The sequence below is a fragment of the Equus caballus genome, chromosome 3 (assembly GCF_041296265.1).
Source record: "Equus caballus isolate H_3958 breed thoroughbred chromosome 3, TB-T2T, whole genome shotgun sequence".
NCBI lineage: Eukaryota > Metazoa > Chordata > Mammalia > Perissodactyla > Equidae > Equus > Equus caballus.
Window position 1 is genome coordinate 90658105 of NC_091686.1, and position 26074 is coordinate 90684178.

Below are 26074 nucleotides of genomic sequence, written 5' to 3' on the forward strand. Positions count from 1 at the left end.
AATGGAAAACTTCAGGGAGATTTGAAAGATATTTAGGGAGTAGGATGGACAAGAGGGCAATATGATCCAGCTATTGACCCTATTATTCATAGTCAATTGCCAAATAATTTAATGTGATGATGAACAAATTCATACCAATGTTTTAACAATTTATAACACTCTGATATATTGCTCTCCTTCATTTGCAAAAAAATTTACATTCTAACTGAAGATTCCTGAGGAATCAATCCTTAATTGTAGAAATTTAGGCTCCCTGACAGGCGAAGAAAAAGATATTTTCGGCTGGCACAAATGATTATGATTAAAGTGAAGCATAATGCAGAAGCACCCAGATGATGGAACAGGCAGACAATTTAATTTTAGGGGGAAAAAAATTACAACTGCCATACTTCAGTTCGAATGCTATTCTAACAGCATGGGTAATTTTTTATACTAAATATTTGAGTTCTTCTGGGAATTAATTTAATTGCAAATGTTGAAGAAAAATTTATGATCAACACAGGCCCCTAGCAGAGTCCTCATTAATCCCTAACATGCAATTTTCAAATTGTAAACCACAGAGGATCTGAATGTATGGCTTTATGGTGATTGCACACATATTTTTTTGCTATGGTTATGAAAGATGCCCTTGGAAAGACAACATTGAAAGTGTTTGCTGTTTATATGCCTAGAAAGTGGTCGACCAGGAAATGCTAACAAAAATCAGTTTCTTTTCTCTCTCTGGGCAGGTTATGTGCTCAGTCCCCAAGAATATATATGCTGAGATGATGTTTATACATGGTACAATATAGGGATGCTGTATCGTTTTATAGCAGTTTAGAGTTTACAGAGCTGTTTCACATACATTATCATAATGAATTTTCACAGTAAATCCATGAGATGCTTATTATGCCATTTTAAACATAATAAAACTGAGGCTCAGAGAGTTTAAACAACTAGCCCAAGAACACACATCTAGGTAGCAACAGAGCCTGGAATACCAGCCAAGGCATTTTGACAAAATGTCGATGATCTTTTTGGTGAAGTCCCATATTTTAGGTGACATTAAAGAGAAGAACTTTTCCTTGGGATCCTTTTCACCTTTGTATTAGCTCACTCTCTCTTCTCTCCTTCCTCTGTCTCCTCTTCCTGTCTCCTGGTGCACTTCCCAGGTACCCAGTAGACGGATGCTGTGGGTTGTCCTGAATCCTATCAATGAGAAACTGTTCAACTTTCCCTTTTTTTGGTTACTCTGGACTCTGAACCTCTTTCTTGACTTTCAAGGTTTATTGGTGCTGTTGGCCCATTCCTGGAAGGCCCACTTCTCAGCCTACTGAAGTAGGGCTGGTGAGTAATCTAGAAGAATCACACCCACCAAGATACCACTGCCTGACGACAGCACAGGTTTTTCTCACAGTTTCTAGACTTTAAGTTCAGAGAAGGCTAAAAAGGGACTCAGCCTTGCTACGAATGGACCATAAATGTCAGTAGTACCCTTCCTGGCAGCTTCTCTTGCTCCCACCTTCTCTCTCTCTGTTCCATTCTGTCTTGATCAGAGATTTCAAAGAGGACATCAAGGACCAAACTCTGCATCAGCCTATTTTGCTCTTCTTTCTCATCAGCCTGCTCTTTCTCTTCCTCCTCTTCCTCCTTCTTCTCCTCTAGGAGGGCCATGTAATCTGAGGTTTTCCATCACTCGCACCCTCCATATCAACTTACATTAGGCCAGCTTCACTTACCTACTTAACCTTTCTGGCTTCCGAAAGCGTTTGAGTTTCTGACCCCCAAGCCAGCTCATTAGTATCCACTTCACCTTCTGTAAGCATTCCCCTTTGCTTCTTTACCTCACATTGACATTTGGTCTTCCCAGGGCCAGAAACTCCACTTTCCAACTTAATTTGCTCAGCCTTAACTCTTTGATCCTTAGCTTGCTGTACTTTCTTAGAAACAAAGTTCATATCCAGCTCCCACTTTGTAATATCTAATTTCTTTAATTTTTAAAAAGTCACATATGACAATATATTGATGATTATCAATTCTGAATGGTGGTAGGTGACATTTATTTCAATATTCTATGTATTTCCTATATCTTCAAACATTTCTCAAAATAAGAACAAACAGAAATTTTAGTCATTCTTACTTCACCAAGTCCCATACAGTGTAACCCTTGGATGCAGCCATTCATTCGGTGCCTCCTGAGCTATCCCTCTTTTTCAACCCTTGCATCTGCAGTTTTAAACATAATTTTCTCTTTCCAGTGTAGCAAATTATAGCCTGGGATATTTCTGTCCAAAGGCAATGTATTTTAATACTGTTTCAGGAAACAGCTTCTTGATCAAAAGGAATAAAATTATCGGTGGGCTATCAGACACCTACTCTTTAGCTCAGAGTTTCAAAGCAGGTCATGTGCAGAGAATCTATAGCTGGGTGACCACATCTTTTTGAGATCAAAAATAAGAAAGATAGGTGCTTCTTTGCTGCTCTACAGCTCTATAATTTCCTTTCCCACCTCTGGACTGTGACATTTGAGGGCTGCCTGTCTGAGCCTTTTGTATGGCCAGAATGCTTCACTCCTTATATGTTACCCACTTATCTCCCGCTCAATCATCATGTCTCTGCTTGCGAATCACTTTCTTAGGCAGACCTGAGCTGAATCCCCAGTGTAGGTTGAGCTGCTTCAATTATATGCTCCTTCTGTAATTATAATTACTTATTAAGTGTATCTTCCCCCCCAGGCAGAATGCTACATGAAGACAAGAACCAGATCCACTTTAGCTATTGCTGCGTTACAGTGCCTAGCCCATTGCCAAGCATATCGTATTTCTTAAACAAATATTTGTTGAATGAGGAGGGAAGGAAATAATAACGGGGTGAGGAGGCAAAACAATTAGTTTTCCAGAATGTCTGCCGCCCAGTCAACACCTTTGAGCTTCTGCCTTCCTGTTCTCGCTCAGTCTGCACTGTTAATTTCCTCACCTTTTGCTTGTGCTGAGATTCTAAATGAACGTGTCAGGGGAAATATTCACAAAGGGATGATTGTGACTTTTGTAATTATTAATAACTGAGGGCTTTTGTGGCAGAAGTCTCAGTACTTCTCCTGCCGCCAAAGCCTGAGAAGAAAACATTTAATTCTCAGTAATGTCTGTCTAATAAATCAGGGCTTCAACAAAGTTAATTAACTGGAAAGCACATGACGTGGAAAACCCCATTAAACCTCTCCTAGATTAAATGCTGATGAGAGGCTGGCCCAATAACCACACTGCATCTCTGACTCTGCTGTCAGTCTTGAGAAACTGGAAAAGTTGGCCGCTGGTCGAACCACCTGGTTACAGAGTGATAAGGAATATGTTAAAGCAACTTCTCAGACAAATGGTTTATGAATACATGTCAAAGTTTTATTTCAAGTTTGCCATAAGGCAAAATGCTCTTAGGCAGGCCATCTCAGTGATTTCTCATTAGTAGAGATATATTATAGTAGAGTAGATATGAAAAAGCAGGGGAGGTGTCTGATTAAGGATAATTAGGAAAGAGGTTAAAGATTGTCTTAGTCAGCTCCGGCAGCTACAACAAAGTACCGTAAAACTGGGTGGCTCATAAACAACAGAAATGTATTTGTCACTGTTCTGAAGGTTGAAAATTTATAGATCAAAGTGCCAGCAGATTCAGTGTCTGGTGAAGGCCTGTCATTTTCTCCCTGTGTCCTCACATGGATGAGAGAGAGAGAGAAAGCAAGTTCTCATGTCTCGTCTCATAAGGGCTCTAAGCCCTTTCTTTTTTGTTGTTGTTGTTTTTTTGTTTGTTTTGTGAGGAAGATTAGCCCTGAGCTAATATCTGCTACCAATCATCCTCTTTTTGCTGAGGAAGACTGGCCCTGAGCTAACATCCGTGCCCATCTTCCTCTACTTCATATGTGGGACGCTTGCCACACCGTGGCTCAATAAGTGGTGCATAGGTCTGCACCCGGCATCCGAACCAGCAATCCCCTGGCTGCTGAAGCAAAGCATGCAAACTTAACTGCTGCGCCACCGGGCTGGCCCCTCTAAGCCCTTTCTTGACAGCTACACTATCATGACCTAAGCCCTGCCTCCTAATATCATCCCCTTGGGTGTTACAATTTCAACATATGAATTTGGGGGCCAGAGCATCCCAACTCTGGCACCCCAAAACTCATGTCCTTATCACATGCAAAATATATTCATTCCATCCCAACAACTCCAAAATTCTTAACTCATCCCAGCACCAAGTCTAAAGTCCAAAATCTCATCTAAATCAGATATGAGTGAGACTGGAAGGACAATTCACTCTGAGGCAAAATCCCTCTCCAGCTGTGAACCAGTGAAAACAAACACTTGTATTTCTCCAAAATGTAATGACAAGACAGACATAGGATAGACATTTCCATTCTGCAAGGAAAAAATAGGAAATAAGAAGGAGTGATGGGTCCCAAGCAAGTCCAAAACCTAGAAGGCAAACTCCGTGAGATCTTAAAGTTCAAGAATAATCCTTTTGGCTCCGTGCTCTGCCCTCCAGGCCCGCTGAGTCAATGGTCCCAACATTTACCCCGCTGGGGCAGTGGTCCTGTCCACACAGCTCTGCTAGGCAGAGGTCACACCCCCAGGGCTCTGGAAAGACTTTCTCCCACATCTTTGGACAAAGACCATCTGGACTGTTGAAAACAAGATGGTGGGTCCCCACCCCATCCCCCCGCTGCACCTTTCGAAACTGAGGAGTTGGCCCCAATGATCTCTGAATCACCTTTGGAGTCATTCTTCCCCTGTCTTGAAGAATAGCTCCTGGCTTCTATGACATGGCTGATTAGATTCATGACTTATATCCATTCTAATTTCCTTATCAAATGGTCTCTTGGCCATACCATTAGTGTTCTCTTCCAAACAGGATTTCTCATTTTTTGCAATATGAATAGGCTGAGAATTTTCCAAATCCTTAAATTCTGGTTCCTTTTTGCTGAACAATTCCTTCTTCAATTCATTTCTCTATAAGCAGTTGGTAAGAACCAAGCCACTTCCTCAAAACTTTGGTTAGAAATCTCCTTGGCTAAATAATCTAGTTTCATTGCTTGCAAGTTCTAGTTTCCACAGAACACTAGGACATGAGCACAATTCAGTCAAGTTCTTGTCACCTTATAAGAAAGATCACCTTTCTTCCAGTTTCCAATAGCATGATCCTTATTTCTGACTGAGACGTCAGCATCCATATTTCTATCAACGTTCTGTTAGTGATTACTTAGGTATTCTTTAAGAAGACAGAAGCTTTCTCTACAGCTCTCCTCTTTCCTTTCTGACTCACCAGAATTGTCCTTATAAGATCCTTCACAACAGTTTTGACTTCCAGCACACGCCTCAAAACTCTTCCATTCTCTACCCATTACCCAGTTCTAAATCTGCTTCCACATTTTTAGGTGTATGTAATAGCAGCACCCCATTTCTCAGCACCAATCTCTGTCTTAGTCAGTTTGAGTCGCTATGACAAAAATACATTTTCCTGTCTTCTCCTTAAACTTCCTCCAGAGAACAACAGCAATCATTGCCTGGAAAGGCAGGAGGGACACAAGGTCCTGGATATATATTCATCCTGGGTCCCTGAGCCTGGCAATGCCTTTCTTTCCTTTCATGTGTTTAGTGAGCTAGATTCTATGAGACATACAGGAAGAACTGGCAGACAGATTTAATACTTTGCCCAACATCACAACTCCTTTTAGAAACAGATCCAGTTTTGGAGCCCAGGTGTTCATTCTTTTCCTACATACTACAATATTATTATACAGGAATATTGTAACAGATGATCCAGGACATAGAAAATACAAACAACGTGCAAGAGAGAACTGGAACAGTAGACAATCATTCCATTTTCTAAAAAGCACAAATGTGTTGAACAATTTCACTATCAAAGTTACTTTGTACAATAAGAGTAAAACTATATCCGGTGCTTAACAAGTGCCCTCTGCTAAATGTTTTACCTGGATGACTTCTTTCAATTTCCTAACTCCACTGAGAGGTAGAAACTGTAAGTTCCCCCATTGTGCAGATGATGAACAGAAGCCAAAATTTGGCTGCACATTGGAATCACCTGGGGGAAGTGGGGTTAAAAATACTGATATCTGAGTCTTAACCCAAGAACCTTTTATTTAACTGATAGGGGGGTGGGTAATGCAGCAGGAATTTTTTAATCTTCCCAGGTGATTCTAATATGCAGCACAGTTTGGGATCCACCCGCTTACTAGCCCAAGGTCAACCATGCAGAAACAGATAGATCAAATATCTGAACCCAAGCAGCATGGCTAGGGCACCCACATCTTAACATTATCCTTTACTGTATCTTATGGCATTTCATACTCGTAAAGACCAGGAAAAGAGGCAGATTCATCCCCATTTTACAGATGAAGCACGTGAGGTAGAAAGAAGTTGACTAACTTATCCAGAGACATAGCCCATCTGTGACAAAGGTTAGATTTGTACACAAGACTTTCTGGTGTCAAAGCCCAGGTGCAGTGTCCTTTGTTATTCATCTGCGAACACCTGGATAATGATGTCCCTAGAGTAGAAAGATCACAGTGCAAGTAGAGAGGTAGAAACAACAGAAGATTAAGAACTTGCTCGTGCTGAGAAGCTGGTCCTTTTCTCTCTCTCTCTATTGCAATACAGGAGGAAATAAGTTGCTGTTATTACAATGTCTTTTCTCAGCACACACAGAGAGTGGTGCATAATAGTGATATAGACTTAAAGGAACAGTCTCCATATAAAACTTCAGGAACATGACGCTTAAATTAACTTTGCGAACTGACCTGATAATCTGAGTATCATTTACAACATTATTTCTTTGGGAAAATAGCAAACTCACAAATGAACTTTAGGGTGACAATTGCAAGGTAGGGGATTGTCTTCACTATATAAGCATCAGCTATGAATACTATAAATCTAATTTGTGTGTATAGAAAGAGCTGGGTTTTGAAAATGTAAATATAAACATTTCATCTATTTAGAAACATCAGAGGCATATATCTTTTTTTCAACTTCAGAGGCTGACAGAATGGCTTTTAAATCTGTACTATAGCATTAAAAAATTGTTTCTTTGAATTACATTTCCCTATTCCAAGCAGCTAGTATCTGTCATGCAAACCACATACGGCGGCTTGGTTAGTGAAGTGATAAAGAATTATGGTGGCAAGCAACCACCTGATTCAATTAGTCATCAATCATTTAAAATGCAGCAAGCTTTGTTTTGACTGCTAGGGCCTTTGCACTAACTAGATAAACAACTGGTGTTCCCTCTTCAGGCTCACAAAACAGAGATCATCCTTAACCTTTTCTCTCAACTGCATACTCTCTCTCCTTTTAGCAAGCCTGCTTCGGTCACGTCAGTCTACCCAAATTTTCCAGAAGACATCCTTTACGCTTGTGCCTGTAATGTCCTCCTACCCCATCCCATATCCTATGTATCTTTTCTTTCTTTGCATGGAGGACCTGTTTAAATAGCAGATCTTTCCAAAAGCCTTCTCAAAGGCTGCCATGTGGAATTTCACCTTCAAGTCCCCACATCCCTGTAAGACAGCAGATTGTGGCTATGTCATCCTGCTTACCAGAAGCCACCGTGCATTCCTTCCATGAATGCGTGAATGCCTGCTCTGTGCTAAGCCCTGATATTGGCAGGCACTGAGATATAAAAGGAGTAAATCTTAGATGCTTCTAGACTGGTGAAAGATACAAATACATAAAGAAATTTATTGTAATGTAATTGGATCCAAATTATTGTTTTTTAGATATTTTATTTATTTTAAAATGGATTATGTACTCCTATATTACAAAAGATACAGAAAGGTAAACGGTGAATATTTTCTTTTTCACCTTTTCTCCCAGTTATTCAGTTCCCCTCTCCAGAGGCAACCAATGTAAGCCGTTGTTGTATATCCCTCCAGGGATAATCCATGAGGATATAAATAAGTACGTATGCATGTATGTATATATGTATATGCACATAGAGAGGATTTTTTAAAAATTTTACACAGGTATTATAAAACCCAAAACAAGGTTTTGCAGTTTGCTTTTTCACTTAATTCTGATATTTTGTGTGTCATTTGATCAGTACATAAAGAACTTCCTCATTTGCTTTTAAATCTGGATACATACCATTCCACTGTAGGGATATACCATAATTTATATAACCAAACCCTGATTGAAGAATATTTTGCTTGTCCTCAATCTTTTGCCTTTACAAACAATGCTACAGTGAATACTTTTATACATACATCATATATGTATGTGTGCATGTGTATGTGAAATTCTTCTCATCTGGACTGCCCTGCAAAGTATAAGAATGTCTATTTCCTCACACTTACCAACATGTTACCAAACTTTTGATCTTGGCTAATCTGACTTGGGAAAAAAAAATCCCAGTATCTCAGTTTAGTTTCTTTAATTTCATTTCTTTTGTTATAAGTGAGACTAGGTCTCTTTTCATATTTAAGAATCGTTCTATTTCCTTTCTATGAGTTTTCTGGACACATTTGTTGTCGATTTTTCTATTGTGTTGTTGCTGTTTCTTATCAATTTGTAGGAACACTATAAGTCAAGGAAATTAAGCTTATGTGAAATGAGTTGCATATATTTTTACCTTCAGTTAATAATTGATCTTTTGAATTTGCCTTGCAGAAATTTGGGGGCTTTATAAAACTAACTATCAATTTCAGAATGGGTAAGAACTTTCCAGTTGTGACACAAAACATGGAAGCCTTAACTGAACTTTTGAAAGTCTATCTGGCTTTACAGTTGGAGGAGAGAAGAGAGATTATGGTTTGGTTTTGTTTGTTTCATTTCTACATTCGCATTACATATAATAGAGGGACATATGCTGAGACTAATGAGGCTACTTTAAGAAGCAGCCAGCTGATACCTGTGGTTCCAGTTATTAAGGCTGCAAAAAATTTATCCCAAAACTCAGTGCATAAAACAACCATTTATTATGCTCACAGATTTTATGAGTCAGGGATTCGGACAGAACACAGCAGGAATGGGTTGTCTCTACTCTGGGATGTCTGAAGACTGCTTCAGTCTCAATGGAGGCTGGAATTGTATTACAAAGTTTCAAAAACAGGATGCTGGCGGGAGGAGGAGACATTATCTGGGGCTGTTGGCTGAACATCTTTGTGTTTCCTGGGCTCCCTCACAATGTGAGGGCTACATCCCAAGGGTGAATGTCACCGACAGAGAGCCAGACTGATGCTGTATCATAGGACACATAGCACCACTTCCACTGCACCCTGTCGGTCAGATTAGTCATCAGCCTGCCCAGACTGAAAGGGGGATAAAATAGACTCTGTGTCTTGATGGATAGCGGCCAGGTTCTGGAAGAGGTATGTGACTGGAAATACCACTTTGACCTTTTCAAGAAACACAGTCTGTCACATCTGATCAGGGATCTGTCTTGTAGATCATCAGTCCACAGATGACATCAGTCTACAGGCAGGACTCACCTGGGTGACACATTGGATTAGAGGATCATGTCTGGCTTTCCTGTTACAACAGCTGAAGACGTTTCTGTACCTCAAGCTAAAGGGCAGATTCCTCAGCCACTTCTAGTGAGCCAGTCTGGGTAATGAGATTACTATCCTCTTTGTCAACTGCCTCAGGATGATACTGGTAGAAACAAGAAAATGGTCAACTCCTACTTGTCTAGGAACATTTCTTTTCTTCCTCCCTTCTGCTGGTGATTTTTCGATTCATTATTCCTTTTATCAAATAACGGGGAAGATAAGATGAACAAATTCCATCAGCCTACTTGATTATACATTGGTCACTCTGATATGGTCAGTGCTCAGAAAAAAAAAACAGATTCCATTTACCAAAGGCAGAGTGTGTGGATTATCTCTGGGTTTCTATTATCCATACTTGTTTTCTTTTGCTCTGATTAGCTTCATTGACTAATCCCATTTTTAAAAAGAATTTGCTATGAAGACTCAAATATTTCACACAGAACATATCCTGCTCAGTTCAACTAGTCAATAAACGCGGCATTTCCTCTCGCTGAAATCTACAGGGATATTTTAATCAAAAGACAAACAAAAACAAAGCTGTTGATTTATCACAATGGCTCTTCACTCAACAGAATAAGTAGCACACTAAATATGAAAACAGAGATCACACATGTCTTGAATTGAGGAACTAAGGTATAAGATCTATTTGGTACTTGACCATACTAGATCACGATGTGAAATGAAGACAATTTTACAGATGAGAGAAAGAGCTACCAAGGGGAATTGTCTTGTTTCCAAAATGGGGCATCCAGATAGTATAAGAGCAGTACTCAAGGGGCTGGCCTGGTGGCGTAGTGGTTAAGCTCACGCGTCCCTCTTCAGCAGCCCTGGGGTTCACTGATTTGGATCCTAGGTGTGGACCTACACATTGTGGAGGCATCCCACATGTAAAATAGAGGAAGATGGGCACAGATGTTAGCTCAGGGCCAGTCTTCCTCAAGCAAAAAGAGGAAGACTGGCAACAGCTGTTAGCTCAGGACCAATCTTCCTCACATGCACAAAAAAAGCAGTATGCAAGGGACACCAGTATTCTATGGATTTGTTCTAAAAATTGACACAGATAGTCAGCTGATGGGACAGGATAGCAGGGAATTCAGAACAAAGAATTGTGACCATCATTGTAGACAATGTCTGTAACACATCAGGCACTAAAAGATTGAACCATAAAGGAAACACCTCATGTCTCAAAGGGTGACCAGTGACTGTTAGCCAGATGTACTTGGGTAAAAAATACTAGGTGCATTGTATCACTTACTAAAGTGGTACATTTGCTTAGGAGGAGCAACTAGCCTAAAACAAAACGTGCCTAGGAAAAACTTAGATTCTGCTAACTGAGGAAATGGGAAGTTGAGGTCAGGCAGTGAATTTATGAAATCCTGGATCAGAAAACCACAGAGGAGGAGATTCAGGGTGTAAACCCAGTAACCTAAGAATAAGCATTGGGCCATATGCTTCCAGACCTGAGCGTATGTTTTAACTTTAAGTCCTCAACCATAACTTAAAAAAGGTTACTTTTACACTGATTTCCACTTTGCTTCCTTGCAGATTGGCTTCAAAAACTTGGAAAGATCTGAATATCTACATTAGAGAAAAGATTCCAAAGAAGCTATGAAAAGACAGATTCCATGAAAATGAGGAAGGGTAGGTAGCATGTTTTAAAAGACATTGTAACTCAAAAAATGTTCCTGGTATCTGATGGGCCTATTGTTTCCCTTCCAATACAACATCGCTTAATTCAAGTCTTCTGAAAAGATTTAGCGCCTCCTGATCTCTTTCAATATTTCAGCGCTTGCTGGAAGGGTAAGTAAGATATGACTCTCTGACAGGACTATCACTTCGGAGTTTGCAAGCAGCCACTGCGTCATGTTTTACTGAGCAGTCACTGCGTAACGCTTTACTGCAGCCTCCTAGTAATGGATGAGGATAATTGGATACCGTCCTCCCAGCAATGAGAGCACCATGACATCTGATTTTACATTTGGTGCCCTTTCATAACAAAAGAGACCATTACAAGATCTCTCACGTTGCCCTGAGCATGCTTTATATCTGTTGGAAAACTTAATTATAGCTTTTTACACTGATTTTGTGCCCTATATAATTCAAATCAATTTATGTTTCAGTTTTATTTTAAGATTTATACTTGGCTTTGATCTTCAGTATCACTTCATCCTCCTCTGTCTAAGTATTTCTTCCCAACTGCAAAAAAAATGTTGATAATTTCAAATTATTTTCTGGTGTAAATAAGCACATATAAATATATACATATTATATATATATATATATATATATATATATATAATTTGAGTAATGTATAGGGCTTTCCTGGGCCCAACATCTTTTTAGTTTTCATATCACGTTTTATGGAGCAGAGACCTATGTAAAATAATGATAACTGCTGAGGATTTACTATATCTAGACGCTGTTTAAGATTTTTTAAATATCTCATTTTTTATCTAATGTCTCATATAGATGTATAAAATGTTACTGATTTATATGTAATATCTCATTTAAGTCTCACATCAACCTCACAACACTTAAGTCTCACAGTAAATACTATAAAAAAAATCCCAATTTTACAGATAAAGACAAGAAGGCTCAGAGAGAGAAAGTCACATGATCAAGTCACACAACAGATCATGGAGCTTTTAATCGGTATTCATGATCTTCCTTAGTCCCCTCTGCCTGAATCTTGGCAAGCCTTCTCTTTATTCATTCAAAGGTGATGGAAGTGACACTGCACCCATTCCATCCCTTTGTTTTAAGAAGGCCTGGCAGATTCAGTTTTGTACTCTTGGGATCCCTGAGCTGCCATGTGAGAAGCCCAGTGACTCTAAGGGAGAGTTTCCTGGAAAGATGAGAAAGAGACCCTAAGCCCTCTCAGCATTTCAGCTAGGTCCAGTCTCCAGCTGACCCACCCACTAAATTTTACACAAGTGACCCCAACAGCCAACCCCAGCCCAGCTTACAGACTGGTGAGTAAATAGAATGATTATCAGTTTAAGCCAACAACTTTTGGGTGGTTTTACACAGCCAATAGATAACCCAAACTCTAGTAAATATTAGATGTTTGATAAATATTTGTTGGTACAACTGACGGAAATGATAATGCCAGGATCCTTATCCTCAAGGCACTTAAACTCCGGGGTGAGAGACAGTGTAATAAACTCACAGTAAACTAGAGTAAGATGAATGCCACGACAGAGTTAACACGACACGACTGAAGCACTATGGACACCCCAGCCCCGATTAGGGAGATCAGGAAGACTTCCCAGAGAGTTGATAACTGAACAAAATTCTGAAAGGAAAGTAGGAGTTAACCAGAAAAACAAAAAAGAAATAAGAGCCTTCCTCTGTATCTCCACCACATCTAGACCAGTCTCTTATTCATAAAGAAAGAAGGAAGGAAGGAATTAATAAGATTTAAAGTCCTCAGTCTAAAAAGAGTTTAAAGTGACTAAGATTATGTAAGGGACAGAAGCCAAGTATGCTTCCTCTTAAGCATATCAGGCTCCAGCCCTCAACCTTGCAAGATCTTCAGCCAAATCACTGCTTCCTCTGGCCTAAGCAGAGAATTTCCTCCAGTAAAGGAAGTATGTGTTAAGAGAATGTAGACTGTAGTCATTCTCTATACACTGCATTACTGAATGCTATTGTGCCCTCATTTGTGATGTTAGATTCTCTCTAGAAGGAACCATGGAGATATCACTGCTGACCTTCAAGAGTTTATTATCTGAAAAGATTTTAAAATCAGAATTAAAATCATGAATCACGGTTACACGACGGAGCTTCATATTTCATGTTAGTACCAGATCATTAGATAAAACTTTTCCCCTCTAAGGATATCACCTGATTTCATTTGGTATGGCTGTTCTTTTACTTTTATATTTTACTTTTATGTTTCCCACTAGTCAATATCAATTTGGAGTTACAAATATACTCACAAAATGAGAAAAAAAAGTTAATTGATTTCAAACTATTATAAAAAGCATTTGACTTCAACTGACTATTAAAGGAGGGACTGTTGAGAATGTACTCAGTGTTTGTCGAGTAAATAAATAAAAAACAGGAGCTGGGCCGGTGGTGCAGCAGTTAAGTTTGCACGTTCCACTTTGGCGGCCCAGGGTTGGCTGGTTTGGATCCCAGGTGCGGACATGGCACCGCTTTGCAAGCCATGCTGTGGTAGGTGTCCCAAATATAAAGTGGAGGAAGATGGGCACGGATGTTAGCTCAGGGCCAGTCTTCCTCAGCAAAAAAAGAAGAGGGTTGGAGGCAGATGTTAGCTCAGGGCTAATCTTCCTCAAAAAAATAAAATTAAATAAATAAAAAACAAGAGAGGTTATTGTACTGGCAGACCAAGAGAGAGAAGGCATTCACCAAGATATGGGGATTAGGCAAGATGTGAGTGATGTCCCGCCATACTGATGTCAGACAAAGTGGACAAGAAGTTGATTAAAAGAAGGGAGCAAAAGAAACAATATGGTCCTTGGAATGAATGGCTTTGAGTGATGATAGTCTTAACAGCAGTGAACCAAAAAGAAAACGAGGGCTTGAGATGAAGGTGGCTGCAGGTTTTGCAGGGTTCCCTTTAGAATTTATGGATGAGAGAATCAGAGAAGAAGACATGCTCCCTACAAACAGCTTGTTCCCAAGAACAAAAGAGGAAGTTACCCTTAATATCTCCTTCAAAAGTCACTATTGAGGTTTAGTCTCTCCCCCTCCCCTGGGGATGACTGAGTGATGGTTTCCAGACAACCAAAAGTTGTTCTTATGGAGACCTTTCCCTCACAGAAGGAAACACCAGCCAAGGGAATGGATGTTTTCCCCACTAACATTCCCTAGTTGTTTGTTTGTTTTTTCCTGTAATGCCATTGGGTCTTAGATGAAGCAGAAGAATGGCTACCCTCTCGAGGAAAGAAAACAGTGGCTATTAAGCAGCAGTCCTCTCCCTCACTTTGTAAGGCAACTACCAACACTAACCGCCCATCTTTAGAGTATTCTTGTGAGACAGAGAGGTAAACGGAGTTAGAACACTGAGAATTCTATCCCAAGTCCCCGCTGTACTCGAGGTTGCAAATTGATCCCAGATCTAACTGCCTTCTATTTTAGGTTGAGTCTCCCCAGAGCAGTGCCTGAGCTGAGGATTGAGGCGGAAGTGCCTTATTCGGAAGTTCGCTCCAGAGAAACCAGTTATGGAGTAGGGGAAGGAGGGAAAAAAAAAGAGGAAAAAGCCAAGAAAGGGTGCAATTTCAGATGGAGTCCAAGACTCAGACTAACCCACAGGGTCATTCAAGGACTCTAATTCTGTAAATATGAAAATACATGTAAATTTCAACCGCCCCAGCTTAAACTTCATTTGGTTGACTATCAGAGCCTTTGCAAAAACATAATTATGAATTATGTTTGTACTACGGCTAGTTCCAAGTGCATTTCTGCACCATAAGCTTCTTAATTTAAGTCGGAACATTGTTTTTACAATATGTTGCATCAAACTAATATATGATTTTACGTTACCATTATAAAAACAAATAATTTTAAATGATTCAAACTTAAAGAAAATTTTAAGTATAGTACAATTTTTTTCTGAATTATTTGACATTAAGTTGCTGACCTAATTCCCCAAGATTCCTAATACTTCAGTGTGCACTTCCTACAAAAGGATATTCTTCTACACAACTATAATACAACCATAGAAATCAGGAAATTAATATTGATACATTGCTACCATCTAGTCCTCAGATCCTTTCAAGTTTCACCAATTGCCCCAAGGTCCTTTAGAGAAAAAGTAGCTTATTTAGGATCACGTGTTACATTTATTTGTCATGTCTGTTTAGCCACCTTCAGTCTGGGACAACCCTCAGTTTTTCCTTGAATTTCATGACTTTGACACTTTGAACAATCCAGGTATTTTGTAGATGTCCCTCCTTAGCGTTTCTCACATTAATGTCCTCTTCTCCAAATCCATAACCAATGGCTTTTTCTTTTTCCTCTTTCTTATTTGATTACCGCAGAAGTTCCTAACTGGGTTCTCTGGATTCAGTCTGACTTTGCCTATCCTCTAGACCACTGTTTGAGTGAATGTTCTAAAACAGAAGTCTATTCTTCCCCAGATTACAGGACTTTAATATTCTACCCTCCTCTTAAAAATTCAACATCAAATTAGGGCAATCAAAATTTCAGTTTTACCCAGTAATCCAATCTTGCAAAATGGTATGTGATCAGAAATGAATCCAGGTATCTTTATACAACATTTAAATATTTTAGGTGAAGATCTCTTAACTTGCACAACTGCTATCAATTCCTTACTTTTACCCATACCACTCCATTCTTGACAAGAGTATCTCATCCAAAAAAAAGAAGACAATGTAATCTGCAGTTATAATACACTCTTAATCTTGTCCATTCTGGACTACCTGGACTACCATCATAAACACCACAACAGGTCCGAATGTCAGCAATTTTTAGCAACTTTCCATTACACAGTGTGCACTTTGTCATCTGGAAATGAAGAATCAATCCTGCCCCAGCTACGGGAGTTGAACCAGCAAAGTCATCCAAGGGGAGTGGCATTATGGATATGAGAAGGTTTTCTTTTGTTATGTGAAAATACTTTTCAAATATTTCAACCTGAAATATCTCCTCAGTGTAACCAGTTCTTCTGGTGCAGCGGCCTACTGTAGTTAGTGCTTGCTTTTGTCTAACTAACAGACTAAAAAGTGTCCTGAAAAACCACCTTACTGTTGATTTTTGTTTGGCAAAATTAATTCTTCAATAAAATTACACTCTGAGATAAAATGGACATAACTCTATCTTATGTAGATAAAATTAAATGTATAAATATTTATAATTAATTTTAAGAGACTGGAAGACCCTGATCTATAACTTCATAACATTTTGAAAGGTAAGAAATTTTCAGTCCTTATTTTACACATGATAAAATAAGAGTGTCTTGAATCATGATTAGTTGTAAATTTTATTCAAAACTTCTTTTTACAAAGCAATCAAATCTTTTTGCATACTAGAATTTACCATGTAAATTTACTATATAAAATATTAGTGAATCAAAAATAAATGATTAAACTCACCTTCCATTATGTTTGACATCAAAGAGCTACAGGATAGAAAGTTCATTGTTGTGATATCCTTACAGATTTTTAATGATCTATTGATATTTTCTCTTCTTTATGGAATCATTTGTCTACTTCATTTACTTCATCAAATCATTCTAAAAATGATCATTATCCAATAAACTGAATAGGCGTATAGGTTTACATTTCAAATATGTTTTTTATAGTTTATATACTAGTTAAATTGAATATAAGAAGAAATTATCTCACACTTCATTTCCAATGCAGTATTTGCAGATTGAGGACATACACTTTTTGACAAAATGACTCCATTTTTTTAAGCCAATCACAAGATAATGCCTCAAAAACTTTAACAAACATAATAAACCCTGCATCACTTTGCCACTCAGGAAAATTTCCAACAACACTCTATTTTTCAGTTTATAACATAATGAAATATTTATGAAAGCAAATCTTTCTTCATTTATTCATTTAAGTGCTGATTGATGATTTCTATATGGTCAATTAACTATTAGATTTATATGTGTTGTTTATGTTTGTATCTCTAAAGGTAAAATATAGAATCAAAATCATTATCCAGAAATAAAGGAAGAGGAGGTGAAATAATTATGAAATAAAAAACCTTGAAGTAAAAGGATTAGATGTGAGTTATTTCAGTAGGCTAGCAAAATTGATTAAAACAATCCAGTAACTAATCTGAGAGTTTTACTCCAACCATTTAAATACTAATCACAAGTCACTAGTGGCAGACAGAGAGACGCTAGCCAACTTCTCCTTTAATGAAGGACTCAGTGTCCAGCTACGGGGAATGTGCTCATCAGACAGCCTCCAGCTCTCAGCTCCGTCTGGGTCTACTTCAGCTGCAGAAACCCACCTCAGGGAAAATCACACCCTCCCAGGACAGCTCACATCCAATAATTTCACAAAGCAGGGGTCCAAAGCTTGAGCCATTTGGAAAGAGAAAAGAACAACCCTGACGGAATTTAGATGCTCCAGATATTCCCAGTGAGTTAGCTGAGGCTTCAGACCTTGTTACTGTACAACTTCTTCCTTTGTCCAATCCTGCTTCTTCACCCATTTTTAGAGGCATTGATCCCTACAAAGTATCTTGTATCTCAAACCCTACCTCAGCTTCTGCTTCCAGAGAACCCAAACTGTGACAACTCCTTTAATGAACAAGGAAAATAACCAGGCTTAGTCAAATCTAGTGTCATCAGAGATGGTATTGTAAAAATGTGGCAAAGAGAACTGGATTGGGAATGGAAATTAAGAGGCCTGGACACAAGATTGACCTTTATTGCTACCTTAGTTTGTGGACTCTCTCAAATTGCTGAAGACCTGGGGGACTGCTTATTCAGTTGTCAAATTAGGAGACTCACTGATGATCTCAGCGCCCCTTCCAGACCCACCACACTAAACTAAACGAGGAGTTCCCAAACGCCTCCCAGTGGGCTCAGCCCAGTCCATTTTAAAGTTTTCACTAACCTGTGAAAAAAAGGAGAAACAAGGGGCAAAGAAATGAATTTTTCAGAGTTAAATTTACTCAATTTGTTTTCTTTTGTTTTTTAATCAATTCCTTTCTCCATTGATTGATTGATTGATTGATTGATTTTAGGGTCTGTTAAAATAGCCTTTCTTTTGGAAATGATGAGGTCAGTAGGTAATAGTACTTTTTCTTTTTGGTTTTGTTTTGTTTTTAATGTTTTCTAGGCAAAATCAAAGTTCTCAGCATTCACCCAGGCTACCCCTGCACTATTATTTTAAAATTCTACTGAATGACAAAACTCATCATAAGCCACCAATCTCAATATTTCACTGCAATGATGTGCCTTTAATTGATACTGATACACAAAAATGAATTAGGGAGAATAGCAAGCTTGGATTCATGTTTCATGACCTATGTTTTGCATAAGTTTACATACAGTTCTGGTAGACTTGAATTCTAGAGAGGATGGTACTTGAACATGAATTCCCATTACTGAAACTCTCCTCTCAAAAATTCCCACTTTTTGGCCATCCCTGTATCTTCTTTGGAGAAATCTCTGTTCAGATCCTTTGCCCATTTTTTAATTGGTTTGTTGGGTATTTTGCTGTTGAGCTGTATGAGTTCTTTGTACATTTTGGATATTAAACCCTTATCTGATATATGGTTTGCAAATATCTTCTCCCAGTTCTTAGGTTGTCTTTTCATTTTGTTGATGGTTTCCTTTGCTGTGCAGAAACTTTTTAGTTTGATGTAGTCCCATTTGTTCATTTTTTCTTTTGTTTCCCTTGCCTGGTCAGACATGGTACTTGAAAATATGCTACTAAGACCAATATCAAAGAGCATTCTGCCTATGTTTTCTTCTAGAAGTTTCATGCTATAATTAACAAGACAGGAAACAACAAATGTTGGAGAGGATGTGGAGAGAAGGGAACCCTTGTTCACTGCTGGTGGGAGTGCAAACTGGTGCAGCCACTATGGATAACACTATGGAGTTTCCTCAGAAAATTAAGAATACATCTACCATATGATCCAGCTATCCCACTGCTGGGTGTTTATCCAGAGGAATTGAAAACACAAAGGCATAAAGATACTTGCACCCCTATGTTCACTGCAGCATTATACACAATAGCCAAGACTTGGAAGCAACCTAGGTGCCCATCAAGGGACAAATGGATAAAGAAGACGTGGTATTTATACATGATGGAAAACTACTCAGCCACAAGAAATGATGAAATCCAGCCATTTGTGACAACATGGATGGACCTTGAGGGTATTATGCTGAGTGAAACAAGTCAGAGGGAGAAAGTCAAATACCGTATATCTCACTCATAAGTAGAAGATAAAAACAACGACAAACAAACACATAGCAATGGAGATTAGATTGGTGGTTACCATAGGGGAAGGGGGGAGGGAGGAGGGCAAAAGAGGTGATTAGGCTCACATGTGAGGGGATGGTCTATAATTAATTTTTGGGTGGTGAACATGATGTAATCTACACAGAATTAGAAATATATTATGATGTACATCCGAAAAAAAGAAAGATAAAAAAAATTCCCACTTTTTTCCCTCAAAATTCTAGGCTTATTCACTTTAAGAAAAAAAGAACAAAAAATACTAGAATAAGAGGTCCCAAGATTTCCATTCCTTAGCTCTTTGACTTAGTCTCTCCAAAATTACTAAGAGCGTAAAGGACGCTTTTCCCCGTCCTCCTTCACTTATCTCAAAAAATGCCTTGTTAGCAGCAACTATCATCTACCAAAATCTAAAACCCTCCTCCTTCTTTTTATTTATTTATTTTTATTATCTTTTTCTTTTATTGTGGTAACATTGGTTTATAACATTGTATAAATTTCAGGTGGACATTGTAATATATTTTGATTTCTGTGTAGATTACATCATGTTCACCACCCAAAGACTAATTACAATCCATCACCACACCACTGTGCCTAATCACCCTTTTCTCCTTCCTACCTCCCCCTTTTCCCTCTGGTAAGCACCAGTCCAATCTCTGTTGCTATGTGATTGTTGTTGTTTTTATCTTCTGTTTATGAGTGAGACCATATGGTATTTGACTTTCTCCCTCTGACTTATTTCACATAGCATAATACCCTCGAGGTCCATCCATATTGTCACAAATGGCCAGATTTCATCATTTTTCTTATGGTGGGTAGTGTTCCATTGTGTATATATACCACATCTTCTTTATCAATTCATCCCTTGATGGGCACCTAGGTTGCCTCCAAGTCTTAGCTATTGTGAATAATGCTGCAATGAACATAGAGGTGCATGTATCTTTAGGCATTTGTTTTTTCATGCTCCTTGGATAAATACCCAACAGTGGAATAGCTGGATCCTATGGTAATTCTATTCTAAATTTTTTGAGCAATCGTCATACTGTTTTCCATAGTGGCTGCACCAGTTTGCACTCCCACCAGCAGTGTGTGAGGATTCCCTTCTCTCCACATCCTCTCCAACACTTATTGTTTCCTGTCTTGCTAATTATAGCCAGTCTGATGGGAGTGAAATGATATCTGATTGCAGTTTTGATTTGCATTTTCCTGATAGTTAATGCTGTTGAACACCTTTTCATGTGCCTTTTGGCCATCTGTATATCTTCTTTGGAGAAATGTCTGTTCAGATTTTTTACCCATGTTTTAATTCGGTTGTTAGTTTTCTGTTGTCGAGATGTGTGATTTCTTTGTGTATTTTGGATATTAACCCCTTATCTGATATATGATTTGAAAACATCTTCTCCCAATTGTTAGGTTGTCTTTTTGTTTTGTTGATAGTTTCCTTTGATGTGTAGATGCTTTTTAGTTCGATGTAGTCCCATTCGTTTATTTTTCTATTGTTTCTCTTGCCTGGTCTAACATGGTTACTGGAAAATGTGCTACTAAGACTGATGTCAAAGAGTGTACTTCCAATGTTTCCTTCTAGAAGTTTCATGTGTTATATTCAAGTCTTTAATCCATTTTGAGTTAATTTTTGTGTATGGTGTAAGATAATGCTCCACTTTCATTCTATTGCATGTGACCGTCCAGTTTTCCCAACAATATTTATTGGAGAGTTTCCTTTCTCCATTGTGTATTCTGGGCTCCCTTTTGAAAATTAGCCGTCCGTAGATGTGCGGGTTTATTTTGGGCTCTTGATTCTGTTCCATTGATCTCTATGTCTGTTTTTGTGCCAGTATCATGCCATTCTGTTTACTATAGCTTTGCAGTATATTTTGAAATCAGGGAATGTGATGCCTCCAGCTTTGTTCTTTCTTCTCAGGATTCCTTTGTCTATTTGGGGTCTTTAGTTGTTCCATATAAATTTTAGGATTTGTTGTTCTATTTCTGTGAAAAATGTTGGAACTGTGATAGAGATTGCACTGAATCTGCAGATTGCTTTATGATGGATGGACATCTTAACTATGTTAATTCTTCCAGTACAAGAACATGGAATATCTTTCCATTCCTTTGTGTCTTCTTCAACTTCTTTCAACAACTGTTCATAGGTTTTTATGTACAGATATTTCACCTCTTTGGTTAAGTTTATTCCTAGATATTTTATTCTTTTTGTTTCAATTGTAAATGGAATTGTATTCTTAATTTATCTTTCTGTTACTTCGTTGGTGGTGTATAGAAACGCAACTGATCTTTGGATGTTGATTTTGTACCCTCCTCCTTCTTCATAGTCAATTTGACATAGTGTAACAAAAAAATCAGTGGATTTATGGGATTTATGAGAGTGCCAATTGATATTGTGAATAATATTGTGATAATGTTTTAACAAGCACATTTTATAGTGTAAATCAATCCTCAGATATGTATTGTCCTACCTCAGTGACTAGTCTCCTTACTTTCATTCATGCCAGCTGGTGACTTCCTGCCCCTCTCTTTCTTATCCACAAAAGCAAGTCTTCTTTCTCCACCTTTCTCTTGTCTTTGGGCAGTTTCCTCAAGTGTGCCTCCCTTGTCTCCATTTCAGCGTTGTCTTCTCTCCTGGATTCTGTTGTTAGCACTTGGCTTTATCTCAGCAACAGTATGGCTCTGCATGTGCTCTGCTGCTACTTACTCCCCTGGCTCTCTACTGCATGCCCCTCAGCTGCGATTTTCCCCACTTTCACCTCCAACACTCTTTTTTTAAAAGATTGACGCCTGAGCCAACAAATGTTGCCAATCTTCTTCTTCTCCTCAAAGCTCCCCAGTACATAGTAGTATATTCTAGTTATGAGTGCTTCTGGTTGTGGCATGTGGGATGCTGCCTCAGGATGGCCTGATGAGCAGCGCCATGTCCGCGCCCAGGATCCAAACCAGCGAAATCCTGGGCCACCGAAGCAGAGCGTGCAAACTTAACCACTCAGCCACGTGGCCAGCCCCTCCCACAATCTTTTAAGTGTTTTACTAAATGAATCTTTACTCTCCTTTTCCTGTCCTGTTTCCTTTCTTTAAAAAAGTTTAGCTTGAGGCTGATGAACCCCTAAGGATCGAACCTACTGTTTCAGGTCCTCATTCCAACTGCTGCAGAAACTGACAAGGTATTTGGCACCATACTTTCACTAAGGATTTCACTGGAAAGAGGGTAAGTTTTTTTTTTTGAAAGGGGCAATGGCTGTGTGCTTCGCTAAAAACATAAATATCTGGAGCTTCCGCCTGTTGAATGCTCATGTAGGTTTCTCCTTCTCCATAAAGGCTCTCTCTGGCAATTTTCTTCATCTAAAGCAGATACTGAACAAAAGAAATTTTTACATTTATTTAAACCAGAAGTATAGGTAATTATGGTAGTCCATTTACTTCTGATCTATTTAAATATTATTTTTTCTCTTCGTTGGTGACATCTCATCATAATCAGACCCATAATCTTACCTTTTGCCCCACCCCTGGGTCAGGGTTGGGAACCTTTGCTCCCTCTCAGAGATTTCTGCCACGTTTCAGCTTGGGCACCAGAGGCTTGCCCAGAGGCTTTGGAGGTTTGGGGACAGCAACGCCAAAGCTTGCCATGCCCCAGCCAGTGAGTCCAGGTTTCTCTCCCAATGATACTTTTATCCGTGAGATGACCATATCAATTATACTCACAAATCCTGTGTGGTGCTATTTTTGTTGCAAGAGCTGGAGGGAAAGGTGAGATATGATACAGTCTTCTTGACATTTTAGACTAATTTTTCAGTTCCTTAGGAATAATCTAAGACAGTGCAGTAGAAGTGCTCCTTCTTGTAAAAGAAGTATAACATTAGAAACCTGGATAACCACACAACTGTTGGAAAGACCAAATATAATGTAAGTAAACACATTTTGTAAATTTTAAACACTAAAGAAAATAAAAAGTAATGAAAAGGGAAAGTAGAATTGAATTTGAGTCTAAACTTCAGTCTAATAAAAGTGTGCTGTGTTCAAAACAGCAGCACTTCATCTATTTGTTTTTACTTCACAAAATGTAACCCAATACGATTTCTGATGTCTTCAATATTTATTAGTCATTCATTTTATCAATGTTTATATCATAACTATCTACAAGAAGATTTAAAGAGCTATTAAACAAAATAGTGAGAAAAAATTTAAGAACCCTTCTGAAACCAAAAATATTTAGGAGAGATACGCAAAACTCCTGATATGACACCATTACTATTGTACATCAAATTTGACTCTAGATATCTTCGAAATCAGGACTGATATGAAAGATAAAGAGACAGGTGCTAAGGAAATGCAAATATAAGAAAAATAGTATTCTTATCTTCTTGGAGCCTAAACCAATGAGGAAAAAATTATATAAAGAAACAGTAAAATTATACCATAAAACTGAGGACAGAGGTAGAGCTTGTTTCTGGAAAGAGACATGGATACATCTTCCCGTAAACTGGAGGGAAAGATGGTTGGTAAAGCTACAGACACATTTTAACGGTGAGAGAAGAGACTGGAGATAATGCATTTCAGAAAACTTTTGTCTTCTTCCTGCTGTAGTAAATGAAGTTGTCTGCTGCTTTGGAAGTGGGCTTATTGTTTCAGGGTCAGTAAAAAAATTTCACAGTGACCACTGGGGAGAACACAGTAGGAAATAGATTTTTTTCTCACACCTATCACCAACAGTAGTCTGTCAAGAAAGGAAAAGTAAAAACAGCTGACTTTCCTCTCAAAATATTGCAGGAACACTCTTTAATGATCTTCTTTTAGGTCAGAGAATATGTGGTAGGCCAAGCAATTTCTATTAGTGATTCTGTGTAGACAGTTTTGTTTATGAAATATACATTAGAGGAAATGATTTTTCTCTCTTTAGAGTCTAGACTTAAGGCACCGTAGACTGGTGCCTTTAAATATATGGAAACTAGTTATGTTTATTTAATGAGTTAGAAAGTCTCATAACTCTTAAGGCTTATATTTAATTTGTATCTCTAAAATGTTTTCTTATAAACAAGAATAAACATATAATCTCTTTTCTGCAAACCATAAGCTATTTATTCAGAACAGAGAAAGATATTTGAACATGTTGATTTTAGTGTAGTTTTAAAATACATGACTGGGCTATGCACAGAGAGCATGCTTTTGATACCATACTCAATTTCAACCCCTCCAGCTCACTTATTCTTCCCATACCTGCTTTTTAGGAGTATTCTTGTTAACAATCAGGCTCAAAATCTTTAGCAATACCATTTTCTCCCTATAGAAACATAAGTGGAAAGTCTGGAGGTTATCAGGGGCTTAGAAGGAGGTCCTGTTGGTAAAGGACCAGGACTCAGAACTCCTCTGTACTTGGTCTACATAGCACAAAGGGAAGTTGTAACAAATGGGAGAGGTGGACACAATCCATCCAGATCATTTTTATTGGGTTATAATTGTTTGGTCAATAATTTTTCTTAGTTTATAGAATATTCAATTAAAGACAAACATTGGAATTAGCCTAAATGTCTTTCAGTTTTAAAAAATAGTTACATATTATGGAACAGCATGTCCATGCAACCACTAAATATATGGAAGGTCTACATGGACTGAAATGGAAGACGATCACAAAATATTAAGCTAAAAAAGCAAGTTGCATAACAAGACACAAAGTAAAATCTTGTTTTTATAAACCAACAAAAGTCAAGTGTATGCATTTGTGTTTACATGGGGAACAAAAATATTTTGGAGGGTACACAACAAACAAACTTAACAGTGGTTACTTCTAGGAATAGAATTAGGTGGATCAGAGAAACTTTCACTTTTATTATATAGATATCTACATTGTTTAAATTTTTGCATAAATAATAAATTAGATTTGTAATTAAACAAAAGCAATACAATTTTTTAGTAGAAAGAACATTTATTGAAGACAAGAATAATCTTCAATTTTTATACATTGCTGATTTTCTTATAAAAACAGCAAATACTTATTTGTGGTAATTATTGACTAAATTATAATTCTCCTCTTCTATTATTGTCATGTAGATGTGTCCAGCATACAATGTACAGTTCGGCTTTTTTTTTTTTTTTTTTTTGAGGAAGATTATCCCTGAGCTAATATCTGCTGCCAATCCTCCTCTTTTTGCTGAGGAAGACTGGCCCTGAGCTAACATCCGTGCCCATTTTCCTCTACTTTACATGTGGGACGCCTCCCACAGCATGGCATGCCAAGTGGTGCCATGTCGGCACCCAGGATCTGAACAGGCAAACCCCGGGCCGCTGAAGCGAATGTGCACACTTAACTGCTGTGTCGCTGGGCCAGCCCCCTCTGCTTCTGTTTTCATTGCAACTTCAAACTGTCTACTTGGAAGGATTTAAGGCTAGATAATCTAGTTGGAAAGTGTCTATGTCTTGCAACTCAAAGGTCTGGCTGATAAGGAGGAGCAGCAGCAACAACTGATAGTTTGGTAGAAATGCAAAATCTCATGCTTCACCCCAGATCTATTGAATCATAATCTGCATTTTAACAAGATTCTTCAGGGAATTCACTTTCCCGTTAAAGATGGAGAAGCACTGCTCCAGAGGACTCATCTTGATTCCATAACAAGTATCTGCAATT